The following is a 19,981-nucleotide window of genomic DNA, read 5'->3' as shown; positions in this document are numbered from 1 at the left end:
CCCAGCCCTGTCGATACTTCACCCTCTTCAAATTGGCTTGCAGCTTCTCGTGTGCCTGTAATATCCTCAGCGGGACCGCTGTCACTCCTTCAGAGCTGTTTCTGTAAGCCTCCATCCCCAAAGCCTAGCAGCTCCTTGCAGGTTCCTGAAAGGCTGCAATCAGAAGTGCTCGCTCTGGAATCAGATCCGGAGCAGTGGTAGATGGCCAGGGATCCAGGGATCGATCGGCGTCTCTGTTGCCCAGGGCAACACCAACACAGCTGAGACTGGACCCATACTGGAGGTGAGCATTGGCTCACACTGTTGCAAAGTGGAATAGCACGCTGTGTTGAGTGCCGGCTGCAAAAATTCCAGATACCTTCATAAGTCTAATGAATTAGACTTCCAAATATGTGTGACATCATAGGCAAAGCCCCCACCCATCAGGAGGAACTAGGAGTGGGGAGCCAACCGTTCAACCTCAGGCTCAACCACACCTCCAGGTTCTCTGTCACCTATCCCTGGTGGGGCCGGGAGGAACTGGGTATTTGTGAATTGGATGCATTCTTGAATACTCCCTGGACTTTCAGCAGGCTTTGACTCTTTGGGTGATGAGCCTGGCAGATAGTGCCAACAGCCCTGTAGTGCTCTGGATAGGTGAATCCCATTTGACACATGACTCTGTGGCCCTGAGTATTTTACTGCCCATACCCCTTTGATAACCTCCACCTACAGGGCCATGCCCAGTGGAGAGAATATGCTCACGCTGGAATGTATTTAGGTGATGCTGAGAAAGCTTTTAGCTGCTAAGTGTTCTAACATCTAGAGTGTGTCACTGTCAGATGCATCCAAGGCACCACCTGGCCATAGACAGCAGTCAGTACTGAAAGGGTAAGAGGATAAAATATTCAAAAGCTGGCACAACTTTCACATGGTCCCACTGTTTGTATCAGCTGCCCCTTCCGCTAGTGTTGGTCTTGTCTCCATCTACAGACGGGGACACCAAAGCCTGTTGAGCCTGCCAAAATGACTTCTTGGGTTTGCACAACAGTAAGTGATGGGTGGAGGACAGGGTTTGAGCTGGCCGTGCCTCTACCAGATACAGACAGTAGCTCAGTGCTGGCTTGGCATGTGTGAGACTCAGGTTCAATGCCCTGTACTGCAGAAAACCCTCTCTCCGCACTCGGTTCCCTTCCAGCCCTGGCCCAGTCCGAGTACCCTTTATTACAGAGCCAACAGGAAATGAGGAACAGACAGGTACTCTTCTGCCATCCCCTTCACTAATAACTTAAGAGGGGTCAGAGCTGCAGCAGCCTTGTGGGCCCAGAGGTGGAGAGCAAGGTGCCTGCCTGTTTGGGCCCCTGCAGGGAAAGAGGGGTGTAGTAGGTAATAGTCTCTGCTCCAGCCCAGGGGATGGAAACCCAAGGAGACTGGGGCCGAAAGCCAGCATTTGCAGCCAACAGAGCCACAGTTGGTTTTGTTTGGTTCATTGTCTCCTGTGTAGTGCAGAACCACTCAGCCCTCCTGCCTCTACTTCCCAAATACAGGCATGCCTGGCTATCACCTGATGTGCAGCCATGACTGAGGTATTTTTTTAATCTAAATATCAAAGTAAAGAATACAGCTTCTAAGCCAGGTGTGGTGGTCCATACCTAACACTTGGGAGGAAGAGAAAGGAGTATTGTGAGGTTGAAGTTAGCCTTGCAACATAGTGAATTTGAGGCCAACGTGGACTCAATTACAAAAAACCACAAAGGGGAAAAGTACTACTTGTAGGTACCTAGGGATTATGACCTCAAACTTGGCATGGATTTTTAAACAGGATGCATACAGGGGTGATCGATTGTACTACATTAAAATTAAGAAACTTGTTCATAAAAAGGACAGTTAGGCTGACATTCAGAAAAGCAGGGCTGGAGAATAGCCTAGAAGGTAAAGTGCTGTGCAGCCATGAGGACCGGAACTCTAATCCCAGCACCACGTGAAAAGCCAGACAGGGCGGGCAGTGGTGGTGCACACCTTTAATCCCAGCACTCGGGAGGCAGAGGCAGGTGGATCTCGGTGAGTTCGAGGCCAGCCTGGTCTACAAGAGCTAGTTCCAGGACAGGCTCCAAAGCTAAAGATGAAGCCCTGTCTCAACAAAAAAAAAGGGGGGGGGGTGCTGGAGAGATGGCTCAGAGGTTAAGAGAACTGACTGCTGTTCCGGAGGTCCTGAGTTCAATTCCCAGCAACCACATGGTGGCTCACACCCATCTATAATGAGATCTGGTGCCCAGAACACTATATACATAATAAATAAATTTTAAAAAAAGAAAAGAGGAAGGAAGGAAGAAAAGCCAAACAGAGCCACAAGTAACTGTGACACCAGCACCAGTTTAACTGAGTCAGAGCTCCGAGTCAGTGAAGAGACCCTGTCCCAAAAACTAACGTGGAGTGGCTGGAGAGTTGGGTGAGCAGTTAAGAACACGACCTGAGATAGGTTCCCAGCACTCATGTCGGGTGGCTCACAATGTCTGGAACTCCAGCTCCAGGAATCCAACACCGTTTTCTGGCCTCTGCAGGGCACCCACTCATTTGTGAGTTACACACACATGCACACAGTGTACAGTGACAGTCACAGTGTACTGTCATCATGAGCTGGCGCACCTGCTAATGCAGGCCCACTAGGCGTGTTCATGTGACCAAAGGGCCACTAGCCCCAGAAGTGGAGAAAGGAGCTGTGTGCATTTTAGGGCACCTGAGGAGTGAGTGAGTGGGTGGGAGAGTTCAAAACTTCAGGTCACTGAGAGCATCCCTCCACACCTGCTTCCCAAGACCCTCATGTCCCATCCTAGCATCCCAGAAAGCTGTAGAAGCTGCACAGAAGCCCTGCTGATGGCCAGGAGCCCTGCTGATAGCTGCCTTGCCTCTGGACTGCTTCAGTGCTCCAAGCTCAGCTCTCAGACCTCCCTTTGCAGTGTCTGATCTGGACTAATAGCCTCTGGTGTTTTTGTTTCCATGATGGGGTTTAAACCCAGGGCCTCGCACATGCCAGACAAGACTCTCTCACTGCACTGTATCTTCACTCCCACATTCTATTGCCGAAGCCTTCCTGGGATCACCATTTGGGAAAACAGGGCAGGCAGAAGAAAGGGTGAACAGGGACCCTTCTACAGCAACATGTGAAGAACTGTATGTAAATAGACAGGCTGGGGGTAAGGGTGGAGGCGGTACTCTGGAGGCTCAGAGCAGAGGGAAACCCCAGCAGAGAAGAGTCTAGACAGGGTTCACACCTGCCCACCCCAGACTGCAGGGAATGCCCACTCCTTCAGAGTTGGGAGCAGGAGGGTTGAAAGGAAGCCAGAAGCCCTTCCTGCCTTCAGCTACCACTGCTTCCTGCTCTCCTTCCCCTGGGGCCACTGTTGGAGGGTGGTCAGAGGTAGTGAGTGGACCAGAAGCCAGCATCTCGGCCAACATATTTTGTGTTAATATGAGTAACCCAGAGTACCCAGGGTCCCACTAGTCCACATCTAGTGAGTGTGGGCTATGGCCACACAAGCACCATAAAAAAAAAAAAAAAAAAAAAAAAAAAAAAAAAAACACCTAGGAAGGGAAAGATATTCCCAGAGAACCAAGAGAGAATTGTCCTGATAACATACAGATTTTCCCCATCATTGGGCCTCGAACCGAGAGAAGGAGCACCCCTGGGGCTAGGAGCTCACCCTTCCCTCTTCCCCAGTACCTACCAAGTTTATCTACGTCCTACTCTGCTCAGCACCCTAATTGATGTCCTCCTCAGCATCCTGTCTAACATCTACACAGAGTTTCCCTGTCCACCTTCCTTCCCAGCTTCCTATTCAGCATCCCTGCCCAACCTCCTGTCCAGCATCCCTACTTAGCCTCCTGCCCAGCGTCCCTGCTCAGCTCCCTGCCCATCATCCCTATCTAGCCTTTTATATTTATCTCTAACAAGATCCTAGAGAGAGAAGACTGTTCATCCAACACAAGCCTAATGCCTCGTCTCTCCTGGGATTGATTTGGGTGGGAGAGCAAGGGTCCATTGCTGAACATGGCACTGTCTGATATACTGTTTCTTTTGCCCAAGGGCCAGCAACTGGAACAAGACCTTACATCCCCAGACAGTTCAACCGAGTTTGTTGCTGCCTCACGAAGGCTGAGAACTGAGCTGGCCATTTGGCTACCATCAGCCAATTTCTCTCACAGGATTCATGGCCCCATCACCCTCTCCCAGGCAGGAAGAACCACACTGATGGTGGCACACTGAACTCACCAGTCAGAGACTGCCATCTCCACCAACCGAGGCAAATACCCTCCCCAGAGAACTGAGAGGAGGAACCGAGATCAAGGTCAAGGTCCACACACTGGCAGAAATGGCTACCCACCATCCCAGATAGGCCACCATGCAAGAAGCTGGACAGTCCTCGGAGGCCTAACCTGTGCCCGGGGACAACCACCTGCACCTGTCTCAGTGAAGAGGGACAGTGGAGTTAGGCACTCCCCAGATGTGTGACCACACAATTCTAAACACCAAGGCACATCTCAGGAGAGAAGCCCATGCCCTTTCTGCAGCCCGCTTCTCCCAGGGTCCATAGCTGATGTACCAGGGTGGGGTATTAGCTCAGTTCTTGCTCTTTTCACTTTTGACAGCTCCATGGTTTGTTTCCCTTTGTTTGTTGTTGTTGTTGTTTTGTTTATTTTTCCGCGTCAAGAGTTTCCCTGTGGAACCTAGACAACAATGAGGACACTAAGAGAGGCAGACATGGATCTAATCTTCATGGGAAGTAGAAAAAGACAAGATCTCCTGAGTAAATTGGGAGCATGGGGACCTTGGGAAAGGGTTGCAGGGGAGGGGAGAGGCAGGGAGGGGAGCAGAGAAAAATGTAGAGCTCAATAAAAATCAATTTTAAAAAAGTTTCTCTGTGTAGCCCTGGTTGTCCCAGAACTCGCTCTGTGCTCTGTACCAGGCTGGCCTTGCACTCAGAGATCTGCCTGCCTCTGCCCTTTTGCCTCCAGAGTGTTAGGATGAAAGGCGCGTGCCACCCCCTCCCCCCATTGTTTGCTTTTTAAAAAAAGCTTTAAACTGAGTGTGATAGCTCCTGTCATCTCAGGCTTCAGGAGTCTGCGACAGGAGGATTATCATGAGTTCAAGACCAGTCTCAGCTATGTAGTGAGGTCCAGGCAGCCTAGAATACAAGATGAGACTCTTGTTTCAAGAAAAGAAAACAGAAACCTCATTTTAACAGAATATTTGAGCTGGATAGTGGTGGCATGTACCTTTAATTCCAGCACTTAGAACGCAAAGACAGATGGATCTCTGAGTTCTAGGTAAGCCTGGTCTACAGAACAAGTTCCGGGATATAAGGCTACACAGAGAAACCCTGTCTCAAAGAGAATAAAAAGGGCAGAGGGCTGGAGAGATGGCTCAGAGGTTAAGAACACTGGCTCTTCTTCCAGAGGTTTTTGAGTTCAATTCCTGGCAACCACATGGTGGCTCACAACCTCCTGTAATGAGATCTGGTGCCCTCTTCTGGTGTGTAGGCAGACATGCAGGCAGAACACTATACGTAATACATACACACATACCTACATACATACATACACACATACATAAAGATATATCTAGATATGTAAAGTGTTTGGGATGGTTGTTTCAGAAAGAGGCCTAGCTTGGCTGTCAGTCATACCCTAGGACTGTACAATCCACTCAGTCTTGTGAGACCCAGAAACTTGAGTCCAGGACAAGTCATGGTCACATCTGACCTGGCCAGGGTCACTCAAGAGGTGTATGGTCCCATAGCTGAGGCTCTTGGGGTTAGGGGAGCAGAGTTGGGACAGAGAGGCACCTCAGTCTGACCCACAGTATACTGCAAATCCAAAGCCTTTCTAACGTGCATGTAAGAGAATAGCCCAGGGGCTGGAGAGATGGCTCAGTGGTTAAGAGCACCGCCTGCTCTTCCAAAGGTCCTGAGTTCAATTCCCAGCAACCGCATGGTGGCTCACAACCATCTGTAATGAGATCTGGCGCCCTCTTCTGGCATGGAGGCAGAATGTTGTATACATAATAAATAAATAAATAAATAAATCTTAAAAAAAAATTTAAAAAAAAAAGAGAATAGCCCAGGATCCCATGGCCTCAGCTCTCTCCCGCAGACTGCATGGGTCCTCATCCACCCTACATGGACGTGGCCACTTTTGACTCCAGGCCTGCTCCAAGGAGGTAGGAGGGGTGTCTTCGAACGTTCGCAAGGCTCAGGAGCTTCTGTGGCAAGCTGCTCTGCTATGTGTCCTGGTTCCAGTGTGGGTGTATGGACAAGATTCTATGAAGCCCTCGCTGAAGGTGACCTGGTCTCAGTAGGGCACCTACAGCCCCTGGCCTCCCTTTCCCCAGTCAGTCCTATTGCCCCACAACCCTTCCCTGGGGCCAATCAGAGAAGGCTCTATGCTCTCTCCCCAGCATGAGTTCTGGCACTCACCTGTCCCCTAGTCAGCCCTGTGGTTCCCAAGTGGATCAAGCCTCACAGGCCTGGGGAAGGGCATTCCTGGGAGGGCAACACCACGTGGAGCCAGAGTTCACGCCTAACGTAGGCTCGGAAGTGTTCTGAAGTGAACCGGCAATTCCCTAGCCAATCAGCTCAGACACACAGCCGCAGCCGCCAGCAGACCTGGGTGTGGCTTGGGGCAGGTGCATGCTTAGCAAGGGGCTCACTCACGGCTCCTCAGCAATCCAGGGTGGTGACTCAGAGGCTCAGCACGCCAGACTCAGGGAACTCACTGGGTCTGAGTTCATCTCCTTCCTCTGCTGGCTTGTACCCTCAGGCTGTGTATAAACCTAAAACCTCCACTGCTGTCTGATACCCTTGTAGGGTCATGCCAGATGCTCACAGCTGCCTTTCCTGGGACAGATACCCACCAATGCTCTCCCTTTTCCTCCCCACTGGCCCATGTTCTGCTTGGGCTCCCACTGGCCCACCCCTCTAGCCCTAGGCCGGACATGAGGATCCAAAGCCAGGGGATTAAAGCTTCAGACGCCAGAGGGCACACACCAGGCCTGGGCTTAGGGATAATTTCCCTTCTCTGCAAAGGCCAGGCATTTAGTCCACATGAGCCAGGAGGTACGGGGAGCCAGGGAGCAGCCCAAGCCCAGATGGCCACCGCAGAAGAACAAGCAACTGTCCCCAGCCTGAAGGAGTTCCCTGAGGCTAAAGACCATCACTGAGCTCCTGTGCCAACAGGTAGGAGGGGCAGAAGGGGGATAGTCCTAGAAGGCATGGGGAGGACCCATCTTCAGCCTTCTGAGCTCTTAAGTTCTTGTGTGCCATGAGCTCAGGAACCTCTTCCCAGCAGAAGGCTGAGAAGTCTCATCTTTACTTCGTTAAAGGGGCCACCCCATGTGTTGTTGTTGGCTTATTTTATTTAACAGAAACAGTTTACATTCATTTATTTATTGTGGTGGGGTGTTGCCATGGTGCACATGTGGCGAGGTCAGAGGGCAACTTGCGGGAATCAGTTCTCTCCTTCCACCATGAGGGCCCGGGATCAAACTCATCAGTCTTGATGGTGAGCACCTTTGTCTGCTAAGCCGCCTCTGCCGCCCCGTGTTGGATGATTACAAGGTAAAGACAACAGATATCCATCCGCACCGGTGAAAGAGCGGCCTGCCATGCTGCAGTCCTCGCTTGCCCGCTGTGATCTCTGCCTGCTTCCATTGCGGCTGAAGTTAAGGAGGAAAGAACTCACTTCTCACTGCTGGCCGGCAGTGTGGGGGGGGGGGCATTTGCTCCACAGTCGCTTTGCTCCCGGAGATGAGCAACCTAACCTTAGAGGTTTCCTGGGTTCCTCCCCAGCCGAGGCACCAGGGGCCTCCATAGGCAGAGCTCACTCTCTTCCAGGACAGCCTATGCATCCGGCCTCACTGAATGTCTTTCTGATTGGAAGACAGGAGGACGGGAGTACCAGCTGAGCCATATCAGCATCCTTCAATGAGCTGGCCGGCCTTGGGTCTGTGGCCTCCAAGAGTCAGAAGTGGCTTTCTGGGCTTCCATATAGGCTTGTTTGTGTAAGAGATAGGTCCAGGGGGCCTGTCAGCAGCCAGAGCAGTCACCTCTGACTCCCAAGGGCCCCTGGTACCAGGGGTGGAGGGTGAGTTAGCACCTGTAGACTGAATAAGCCTCAAGCTGGGCACGGTGGCTCACACTTGTCTCCTCAGCTTCCAGGAGGCTGACGCAGGACGGTTGCCACCAATCTGGGTTGTGTGGTGAGTTCCAGGCTAGCCTGGTCTACAGAGAGTGAGGCTTTTTCAAAAACAAAACAAAAAGAGGGCTAGGATGTATCTCACTTGGTAGAGTGTTCTGGAAACATTCGTGAAACCCTGGCATTCATCTCCAGCATCGTATAAACCAGGTGTGGTAGGACACACCCATAGTCCTAGCCCTTGGGAGGAGGATTGCCTCAAATAAGGCCAACCTGCGCTACACAGGACCAGGCCAGCCTGGGCTACACAGGATCAGGCCAAGAACAAGAGTTTTTGTTTTGTCTCAAAAAACCAGTATCTTCCAAGCACAGGAAATTACAGAGACCTAAATATCAGCCCCAGTACTCCCCAGATTTTAGTCTTCTGATTAATTGATTGATTGATTGATCGACTGGTCTTCTGACATGATTGTGTGTGTGTGTGTGTGTGTGTGTGTGTGTGTGTGTGTGTACACAAAGCCACTGCATCCCCAGGGCAGAACTTCCCAGATGCCGGCAAACAACAGAGGACTGCACGGTCCACAGCTTCAGCCGTGAGGTCTCTGCCCAGTGCACAGGCCAAGCTCTGTTGGTTTAGGGAGTTGCTGGGTAGAGTGTGGAAATTCCTCAGGATTAGCCCACCAAAGCGTTGCACAGCCAAAAGCTGTGCCCGGTCACCAGGTGACAAGGCAGCCTTGTTTTACACAGCCAGCTACAAGCAGTGACTGTCACTAGACCTGGATCTGCAACTGGCTGATGCAGACAGCACAGTGAGACAGAGGAGTGAGCAATCTTGGAATGTTTAAAGCAACGATGGACTCCGTGAGGGTGTGTATTCAGACCCAGTGCATTTCACAGGCTTTTTAGCATTGTTTTTTTGTTTGTTGGTGTTTTGTTTTAATTTTTTTGGGGGGGTGAGAGGGTCTCATGTGACCCTAGTTGGCCTTGAGTCCCTGATCCTCCTGCCTTCACTTTTTGGGTACTAATATTACAGGCGCGTGCCACTCTACTGTTTGTTGTTGTTGTTTTGGTTTGGTTTAGTTTTTGGAGGCAGGGTTTCTCTGAGTAGCCCTGGCTATCCTGGAATTCACTCTGTAGATCAGGCTCAGAGATCTGCCTCCTGAGTGCTGGGATTAAAGGCATGCACCACCATCGCCCAGCTTCTAGATTTATTTATTATGTATACAGTATTCTCAGTATTCTGTCTGCATTGTATGCCTGCAGGCCAGAAGAGGGCACCAGATCTCATTACAGATGGTTGTGAGCCACCATGTAGTTGCTGGGAATTGAACTCAGGACCTCTGGAAGAGCAGTCAGTGCTCTTAACCTCTGAGCCATCTCTCCAGCCCCTTCTAGTAAATCTTTTTTTTTTTTTTTTTTTTTTTTTTTTTTTTTTGGTTTTTCGAGACAGGGTTTCTCTGCAGCTTTTTTAGAGCCTGGCCTGGAACTAGCTCTTGTAGACCAGGCTGGCCTCGAACTCACAGAGATCTGCCTGCCTCTGCCTCCCGAGTGCTGGGATTAAAGGCATGCGCCACCACCGCCCGGCTTCCTTCTAGTAAATCTTAAGTGGTGTCTGAGACTCTGCTAATCCTTTGTCCAACCAGTCTGATGCCTCACAGTCACAGCAGGGACTCAAGGAAAGTATCACAGACAATGGATGGATGGACAGACAAGTGCCAGACACCTGAAGTGCAGAGTGGCCAAGGCCCGGCAGCTTCCTCTTTGTTCTCAGACTTGTAATGAGAGTTGGAGCCCCTTTTCTCCTGCCCCCCATACCCAGGAAGTCTCAAGTGCAGTAGCCCTGTGGGGGGTGGGGGGTAGGGGGTGGTGGGAGGTTGAGCCTCTGCCCTACAGCATTAGCCACCAGAGCCTCCTGTCCTGGGAACAACTCCCTGCCCCTCACCCTGCCGCACCCCCACCCCGAAACTTCCTGGCACCATCCCCAGTGTGCTGGCTCAGAGCCTGCAGGGCAGAGTCGCTCTGTGGAAGGGTGCAGCCATCAGCCTGAGTTCTCAGGGAGGAAAACGCCAGCATGTGATCGGTTGTCCCTGGGCACAGTTCCCAGGCCAGGGGCGGTAGTGTCTATACACCATGGTGTCGCTTTGAAGCTGCCGGGCCAGCACTTCACAAGGGCCTGGGCTGGCACCCAGTTAGCCTGGGAATGAATGCACACACTGAGTTGGGGGACACACGAAGTTGCCCAAGCTCCTGGTCAGAGTCTGCTACTTTGTGCAGCTCCGGTCTGAGGACACCGAACCCCTGCCCCTTCCCTCGTCGTGCCTGTCTTAAAGTGGAAAAGATTTCACGGAGGAATCTGCCCTGGTCTGTTTGCGCTTTGTCGAACTGTGGGCCTCCAGGGCCACTGAGCTGCATCCCTGGCCTCTTTCCACTTTGTTTTTTTTCCATTTGTTTGTTTTATTTGTTTTTTTTGTTGTTGTTGTTGTTTTCGTTTGTTTGTTGTTTTTGATTTTTCGAGACAGGGTTTCTCAGTGTAGCCTCGTTTGTCCTGGCACTCGCTCTGTAGACCAGGCTGGCCTCAAACTCAAAGAAATCCACCTGCCTCTACCTCCCCAGTGCTGGCATTAAAGACACGTGAGCCACTGCCGCTGGGCTCCACTCTCTATTTTGAGATAGAATCTGGTTAAGTTGAACTCACTCTGGCCTTGAACTCACTCTTTAGCCTAGACAGGCTTTTGGCTTTGCCATCCTCTTGCCTCAGACTCCTGAGTAGCTGGGTGATAGGCCTGGCCACAGGGCCTGGCAATGTTTGTAGCTTTGCGCTCTGAGCTTACTGGTCCACAGCACTGGTCTACCCAGCCCCACCCCACTCCACTCGAAGATCTCCTTAGATGTGCTGAGCTCTAGCCTGGACTTGGAACCTTCAAGGCCTTCTGCCATCTGGTTCTCTGTGGAGGTGTGGACAGGTGGAAGATGGCATTGCTGTCCTTCAAGGACACCTTGGCATATGAGCAGAATGACAATTCTGCAAAAGCTGCTGCCTCTCAGGTGGCAAAGCTCCGATCTTTGTCACAGTAGCTCACGATTTCCCAGATCCTGACCTGGACAATGTGAGTGTATTAACTCACCAAGGATTCCGTGGGCTGCAGGAGGCTCAGGAACAAAGTCAGGAGCCGGCAGGATGCCACCACACCCAGCAGGCGAATCCCATCACCACGTAGGCCCACTTGTGAGCTTCTCAGAGAGTCACTTCCCTTTGCAGGCCTCACCCCACCAATCTGGAAGCCCTAAATTCCTCCACAGAGCCTACCCACATCCCACATTCAATACCATTTGTTACAGGACATCCTTTAGCATTGATTTGAAGTTACAGTGTTCGTGGCTTTTGGAACTCAGTGTGGCCATGTGTAACATTGTATTTGTTTGTTTCTGGGTGTCTGGTGTCTGGGGACTGGATGTGATGGCAGGAACACTGTATCCTGGACAAACTGGTCACGTATTTGAGGCTTTTCTCAATATTTTAGAACTGTAGTTTCTTATGCTTCCAGTCAGTCTTGGGGCTGAATAGCACACCCTCACTCTTAGGCCACAGAGGGAGGTGCATGTGGAAGCCAGCAAGCGTTGAACCTGGCAGAGGCTTTCAGATCAACTTCACACCTGCACAGAGATGGAGCAGACTCGCATCCCCTCCCTTATGGTGACTGAGGGACAGTCACGCTTAATCTGATCTGAGCCTCTTGGGACCTTCCACTCCAGGACAGGGAGAGCTTTGATATTTTCTTGTAGGCATAGAGCTCTTGTAGAGCAGGCTGGCCTAGAACTCGCAGAGATCTGCCTGCCTCTGCCTCCAGAGTGCTGGGTTTAAAGGCATGTGCCACCACCGCCCAGCCCAGACATTGGTTTGTTCCTTGAACTCTGGGACTTTTTTCCCCTTAAAACTGTTGATTTAATTTTACATTTATTTATTGTGTATATATGTGTGTGCCTGTATGGGTATGGGCCACAGTGTGCTTGTGAAGGTCAGAAGATGTGTGGAACTCAGTTTCCTCCTTCTGTGTGTGGGTGCCAGGGACCAAACTCATGTTTTCTGGGTGAGTAGCAGACACCTTTACCTGCAGAGCCAACACAATGGCCCCACGGTTTTATTGGAAATGGATTTCACTTCAATACAAAGAAATAAATTACAAAGAAAGAAAGAAAGGCTTTAGATTTCGGCTAGGGATTGGAGACCTGACTCCTCATAAACATGGGCCCTAAGTCATGGTAAGCTGGGTGCCTAAGAGCCCTGTGTGTCCCAGCAATTTTCTCTCCCCTCATGTCAACTCTGCACCCCCCTCCTGGGCAGCTGCTGTCTGTTGGCCTCTTCCTCTCTCACACCCTTCTGCTCGGGTACCCACTGTGCCCTCTTTCTCCTCCTTGCCAATGGGCCAGCCTTGCTGGAGGCTCTGGTGGCCGTTGGTACGGTCATTAAAGCCACCCATTAGAAGTGCACAACTCAATAGTTTCAGTTAGCTGACAGCTCTGTCAGCCCTTCCTGGATCCACCTGCAGCCCTGGCAACCACTAATCCGATTTCCATCTCTGGAATTTGCCTGTTCTCGGTACTTCCTGTCAGCGAGATCACACATGACACACGATGTGGCCTGTTGCGTCGTCTGGCTTCTTCTCCTGAGCACCGTGGGTTTGGGGAGACAGGGAGGGTTGTTCTGCTTTGCTTTTGGAGACAAAGTCTTGTTGTGTAGTCCAGGCTGGCTTTGGACTTGAGATCTTGTCTCTGCCCCCAGAGTGGGGGTCACAGGCATGCTCCATACCCACCGGACAGTGGGTTTTGAGGTCTGTGTGCAGGACAGTGTTGGTACCCCAGTCCTCCCTCTGTGGCTGCCTGAATACACTTGTGTGGTTTTATCTTGGATAGCAACTTGACACACCTGGGAAAAGGGAACCTCAAGTGAGGAATTGCTTCCATCAGATTGGACTTGTGGCCATGTCAGTGGACATTTTCTTGATGATGGGGGAGGGCTCAGCTCACTGTAGGTGGTGCCATCCCTAGGCTGGTGGTCCTGGATGGTATAAGAAAGCAAACTGGAGAACAAGTCAATAGGCAGAACTCCTCTAAGGCCTCTGCATCAGTTTCTGCCTCCAGGTTCCTGCCTTGAGTTCCTGCCCTGGCTTCCCTCAATGATGGACTATAAACTATAAAATGAAATCAACCCTTTCCTCCCCAGGTTGCTTTTGGTCTGTGTTTTCTCACAGCAATAGGAGCAAACGGGGAGAGCACTCCAGAGTTTGGATGGACCGTGGCTGTTGTTTCCATTCCAAGCTATTGCAAAGGTATTACCGGAAGAAGACACAGGGTACTTTCAATGGACAACTTTAGGGTGCTTGTGATAGCTCAGAGGTTAAGAGCACTGACTGTTCTTTCAGAGGTCCTAAGTTCAATTCCCAGCATTCACTGGTGGCTCACAACCATCTATAATAAGATCTGATGCTCTCTTCTGGCCTGCAGGCATGCACGCAGACAGAAACAGTGTATACATAATAAATACATCTTAAAAAAAAAAGAATGACTTTAGCTTTTAGTCTTTCCAGCTGCAGGGGGACTCAGCCTCTTGAGGACAGAGAGCTCTCCGTTGGCTCAGGTCTTTCTTATTTTCTCCAATTTACACCTTTAACAAGTTTATTTCTATATCCCCAAAACATCCTAATTATGCTTCCAAAGGGACAATGCCAAATGCAAATTCGGTTAAGGAATTTCTCTCTTCCTTCCTTTCTTTCTTACTTACTTATTATTTTTGGGAGGGGGGACTAGCCTTGAACTCAGAGATCGACCTGTCTCTGCCTCCCAAATGCTGGGATTAAAGGCGTGAGCCACCACTGCCCAGGAGGCCCCTTTCTAGTTTTTCAATTCTGAGAAATTTTATATATTCTGGCACCTGCCCTTCACCAGATAGATAATCTGCAAGTACTGAAGCCCAGCCTGAGGCTTTTCTTCTTGTTGTTTTCTTTTAATTTAAAAAAAAAAAGTTTTTCCCATCCAGGCATTGTGGTGCATACCTTAAATCCCAGCAATCAGGAGGCAGAAATAGGTGAATCTCAGGTAGTGAGGCTAGGCTGGTCTTCAGAGTGAGTTCCAGGACAGCCAGAGCTGTTACACAGAGAAACTCTATGTTGAAAAACAAAAATAACAAAAAAAAGTTTTCCCCCATACAGTATATTCTGATCATGACTGTCCCCTTCCCTAACTCCTCCCAGATTCTCCCCTCCTCCCCTGAAAATTTTTATTATTATTTTAAATTCTGCGTGGGTATATATATATATATATATATATATCTCCATGTGGGAATTGTTATCCCGGGTCACGGAGTCCCTCAGCTAGGAGACGGAGTCCTATATGTAAAATCAAAGAGCCTTTATTTTTATTCAAGCTCAAACTCACTCTCCATGTGTCCAAAGAATTGGCATGAAAGGACAGACCCGAGCTCAGTTGGGGTGGGGGGTTTTATAATACCAGAGGTTGGGGTAAGGAATTTCTAAGGTTCAGGACCCCTGATTGGCTGACATTTGTCTAGGGTGTCCTGGTGAAAAGCGAGGGTGTGTGCTGGCAGGTGATCCTGTTTACAATGGTTGGGATGTTAGGAATTTTCTTTGGATGGGTCTGTTCCTGGGTGGTATCAATTTGTGGTCTTTCTTGGGATCAGGTATTGCCTCAGGGTAAACCACTGAGACTCGGACCTCCGTTGGGCTTGTCATGGCTGGGCCCTGTAGTTAACAATGAGTGCCTTCTCCACTATTACTCTCCATCTTAGTTTTTGAGACAGGGTGTCTCACTGAACCTAGAGCTCACCAGTTGGCTAGACTGGCTGGCCAGGAAGCCCCAGGAAGCCCCAGAAGCTCTGTCTATCTCCCCCAGGGCAGGCAGGTTACCAGCTGAGCTATTTCCCTGGCCCCTTTTCATGTTCTTTGTGGAATCTTCCAAAGGGGGTTCATCTTGAAGACCTGGCCATCAGTTTTGTGACTTTCTGTCTATTCATTTTCTGAGACAATTTCTCATGTAGCCCAGGCTAGCCTTGCGAATTCAAGACTGAACTCCTGCTTTTCCTCCTGCCCTTGCCTTTTGTGTGCTTGGATGTGGACCACCATGCCCAGCTTGACTCTATTTTGGGAAGCATTAGCCTGGGCTTTTTTGGGTCTGACTCCTGCTGCTCTACATCCAAGAGGTCTGTCTCAGTCAGGGGGGCTGTGATGAAGCACCATGACCAAGGCAATTTGGGGGGAGGAAAGGGCTTATTTAGCTTACACTTCAGTATTGCTGTCCATCATTAAAAGAAGTCAGGACAGCCGGGCGGTGGTGGCGCACGCCTTTAATCCCAGCACTCGGGAGGCAGATGCAGGTGGATCTCTGTGAGTTCGAGACCAGCCTGGTCTACAAGAGCTAGCTCCAGGACAGGCTCTAAAGCTGCAGAGAAACCCTGTCTCGAAAAAACAAAAATAAAATAAAATAAAAAATAAAAAAAAAGAAGTCAGGACAGGAACTCAAACAGGGCAGAAACCTGGAGGCAGGAGCTGATACAGAGACCACAGAGAGATGCTGCTTACTGGCTTGTTCATCTTGTATGCCTGCATGCCAGAAATGGGTATGAGTCACCATATGGTTGCCAGGGATTGAACTCAGGTCCTCTGGAAGAGCAGCCAGTGCTCTTAACCTCTGAGCCATCTCTCCAGTTCCTCAGGCTGCTTTCTTATAGAACCCAGGACCACCAGCCTAGGGATAGCACTACCTACCACGGGCTGGACCCTTCCCCCATCAATCATTAATGAAGAAAGTGCCCTACAGGCTTTCCTGCAGCCAGATTTTAGGGTGGTATTTTCTTTTTTTTTAAAAAAAAATGTATTTATTATGTATACAGTGTTCTGTCTGCATGTATGCCTGCAGGCCAGAAGAGGGCACCAGATCTCATTATAGATGGTTGTAAGCCACCACGTGGTTGCTGGGAATTGAATTCAGAACCTCTGGAAGAACAGTCAGTGCTCTTAACCTCTGAGCCATCTCTCCAGCCCCCAGGTGGTATTTTCTTAATTGAGGTTCCCTTCTCTCAGATGCCATTAGCTTGTGTCAAGTTAAAACTAGCCAGCACGGTGTGTGGTGCACAGCAGCATCGTGCCAGGCTGCGAGGGCTCCTGACTCTCTGGAATGCTTTCGCTCTCCCTTCTCATCCTCCCTGTGACTCCCAGTCGGTGCTTCTCACCCCATCGAGACAGCTGGTCATGGTCTATCATGCCATAGTCCCAGCTGAGGCAGACTTTCTCAATTCAGTCTCTGCCTAGCCTAAGAGGGAGACCCTGTATCCGAACATGGGGAGGAAGCTGGTGGGATGAGCCAGGAGCCCTGGCTGCTCTTCCAGAGGACCTGGATTTGAGTCCCATACCCACATGGCAGCTCACAGAAGTCTGCTGTTCTAGGGGACCTGATGCTGTTTCTGGCCTCTGTGGGTATCAGGAACACAAGTAGTGCTCAGACATACGTGAAGGTGAAACATCCATATACATAAAATAATTTTTCAAAATGTATTTAAAGCCAGGTAGTAGTGGCGCACACCTTTAATCCCAGTGCTGGGGAGATAATGACAGGCGGCTTCCTCTGAGGATGGATGCTGGCATCCACTGCAGCCCATCTTAGGCCTGGGGACTGAGGCCTTCCTTCGCCCTCCCACTTAGGCCCTTGCAGAGGGCTACTGTTGCATGGCCTTCAGGCCCTGCTCTTTATGCTGAATGCCCAATGGCAGCAGGGCAGCCATCCTGCCCGCATTTCTGGGCTGCCAGAGGAGCAGGCAGAGTACTAGATGGGGCTCCATGGTTGCAGGGAACTAAACAGAGAGGAGCAGAGGGTTGAAGAGGAACAGCCAGTGAGAGGCAGGGGTGCCCCCATACCCACTCTTCACCCTTCCTGGGCTGATGACAGCCAGAACTTTCCCAGCCCTTTTCTAGTCTGCCTCCTCTGCCAGGCCAGCCCCACCTCAGCCTGGAAGGCCTATTGATGTCTATATTTCTTGCTCTCCTTGGTGCTCAGAGTCTAATGCCAAGAAGGGCAGATACACCTGACACAGGAAGTACTTGGATCCTGTAGAACGGCACACAGACAATTGCTACTGAGTCTGATAACCCTTGGGGGTGAGGACCAACCGTCCCACTGCCCAGACAGATGGAAGGGGTCCCAGACCTCAAAGGGGACCCAACTTCACAACCACACACCCAGGATAACACTCAGGATGCCCAGTCTGACCACTGCCCTGCCCTAAAGCTTTAGATGATTCAAAGATGGCTTCCCAGGTATGAACTGATTGTCAGTGTCTTTGCAGCTGTTTCCTGCTCGAGGGTAAGGTGACCTTCCTCCTCCAGAACTCAGGATCCCTTCCAGAAGCTTCCAACAGCACCCTGCAGAAAAATCAGTCATGCACCTAAGCCCAAGGCCCAGCCTGGCTGCCAGATGGGCTCTGGACACAAAAGTTTCAGGTCTTTATTGTGGCCAGCTGACACTGGGTGATTGATTACCCCTTCACAGCCTCTCTTGGTCCAGCTAAGTCAGACTCCAGGCTGGACAAAGTTGGGGATATTTACCACGTCTGCTTTCATTTACTTTTTCTCTGGATGAGACTTTTGCTTGTAGCCTCGGTTGGTCTTGAACTTGTTATGTAGCCCGAGGATGACCCTGATGCTCCTCTACCCTCCACCTCCAGAGTGCTGGAACCACAGGGTACCGGGTTCTGGTGCTTTTCCCACCCACAGCCACTTGGTCTCATTTTGAGCTCCCCAGGTGATTCCTGCAGGTTGCTGGCTCAGAGAGCAGCTGGAAAAATACTCGAGGGCTCTCATCTAAGAGTTGTCGTGCCCTAGGGATAGAGTTAGCTTTGGTGCTCCTGACATCAGGGGACCATGCTGCTGGCATCCAGCAGTGGATGTTCAGGGAGCAGCTCAGCCTCATGCAGGGAGCGGTGGTGGAGAGAGGTCATAGCCCAGAGGGCTGAGACCCAAGTTCTCAGAGGCTGTGTGGAGGAGCCCCATCTCAGTACAGGCAGGTGACAGGAGCATCATCCTGTCTCCTCTCTGTCCTCTGCCTGCCCCCGCCCCCAGAATGACTGGTGTTCCCTCCCTAAGGACAACTCAGACGTTCAGTCCACAAGTTCTATTTGTGGGATGGCCTGTGACCTCCCTAAACCAAGGTTGCCACATTGAGGATAAGTGAGAATAACCGTCTACCCTGGATGGGTGTCACAGGCCCATGGTGATATCAAGGCCCCTTGCCTTGTTGGCACTGGGTCAGTACTGGTAGGAAGGAACTAACCCAAATCTGGGGAACATTTGAAGCTGGGAGACAGACTGACCTCCACCAGAACCCACATTTTGCCAGCCCAGGTCCTTGACCATCCAGAAGGAATTCAAGGACTCCCATGTGTCCTTTGTCACCACAATAGGAGACAGTTTGAATTAACCCTGCCCCATTGCTTCAGAGGGCAAAACCTGGACATAGTCACTGGCAGCTCAGGAAGTAACCGAGGGGACATGACCTTAGCTCACGGGAGGTATCAGGGATCCCCTAAGAAAGTCGGGGATGGGGGAGGCAAATGTTCATCAAATATGCACACACGTGTGAAAGCATCCCCTCCCTGCCCTGGGTGGAGGAACAGGGCTGGGGGACTGATATGAGAAGGTTGTGCTGGGAAGCTGGGGACCAAAGCAAATGCCCTGCTACAGCTGCTAAGAGTTCTGCTTATCCTGCTTCACGCCTGCAGACAGACAAGGCAGGTACCTGCCCAGGAATGCCCACTTCACACCAAGACCTCCCTGGTGGTTCAAGCTGGGGGCAGCTCCCACCTTGTTTGAGGAAGGTGGGGCATGGGCTGTCCTGCCCACCTGCCCACTTCTGTTGGAATTCTGAAAAATACGTGATTCACTGCCTGTCATTTTGGCCTGAACAAAGCCAGAGCCTGAAACTTCACTACATTTTGTAGTGATGGCTCAAAGCAGGAACATGAATACTTGTGTAGCCATCACAGGAATTCCACTCTCCTGTCCCGGACTCAGTTTCCCCTTGTAATATTTGGAAACTAGCACAAGATGTGGAGACCTGGAGCTTGTAGAGTGGGCGTGGCACTACAGGCTTGTGACAAAGAATTGATCTAGGTAGGTGAGTGGGGCTTCAAGGAGGGGTCCCTGAGAAAGCCTTTAAGACACAGGTCTGGATGCCACATCTATGGTTGGACATCACGTCTATGGTTGGACGTATGTGGGTATGTGATTCAGTGAACACTTGCTGGGCTTGTAGAGGAGGGGGAACGGGGAAGCCATGTTTCTCTGTAGCTTTGGAGCCTGGAGCCTGACCTGGAACTAGCTCTTGTAGACCAGGTTGGTCTCGAACTCACAGAGATCCACCTGCCTCTGCCTCCTGAGAGTGCTGGGATTAAAGGCATGCGCCACCACCGCCCAACAGGGGAAGTCATGTCTTATCTCCGGCACTGAAAATATAAAAACAAAGAAGGCTGGGCCTTGGCCCCTGTTTGTGATCCCAGCACTTGGGAGACAGAGGTCAGAGGATCAGGGGCTCAAGGGCAGCCTGGGTGGGATACAAGAGACCCTATCTCAAATAATACAAAGGAAAGCATGATGCTAGCCTTAGGAGTAGGGAGTTGGGAGGCGACAGCCAGAGTCTTCTTAGCCTGAACCTTCAGGTCCTCTGCCAGCTGTGGCAGACGGAGGCACGTGGCCAGTTAAAAATGCCAGAACCCAGCAGCGGGGAAAGCCCGCGGGTCACAATGCCACCT

The 19,981-nt window shown here is 50.8% G+C and overlaps 1 protein-coding gene across 1 annotated transcript in view; it reads left to right on the top strand.

Annotated features, from left to right (window-relative positions):
* Positions 1 to 19,981, top strand: part of Emc8 (ER membrane protein complex subunit 8) — a 60,328-nt gene that overhangs the window by 15,720 nt on the left and 24,627 nt on the right. The window lies entirely within an intron of this gene.

Source organism: Arvicola amphibius, chromosome 15 (assembly GCF_903992535.2).
Source record: "Arvicola amphibius chromosome 15, mArvAmp1.2, whole genome shotgun sequence".
Taxonomy (NCBI): Eukaryota; Metazoa; Chordata; class Mammalia; order Rodentia; family Cricetidae; genus Arvicola; species Arvicola amphibius.
Note: the sequence above shows the minus strand (reverse complement) of the source record. Positions and strands in the feature narration are given on the sequence as shown.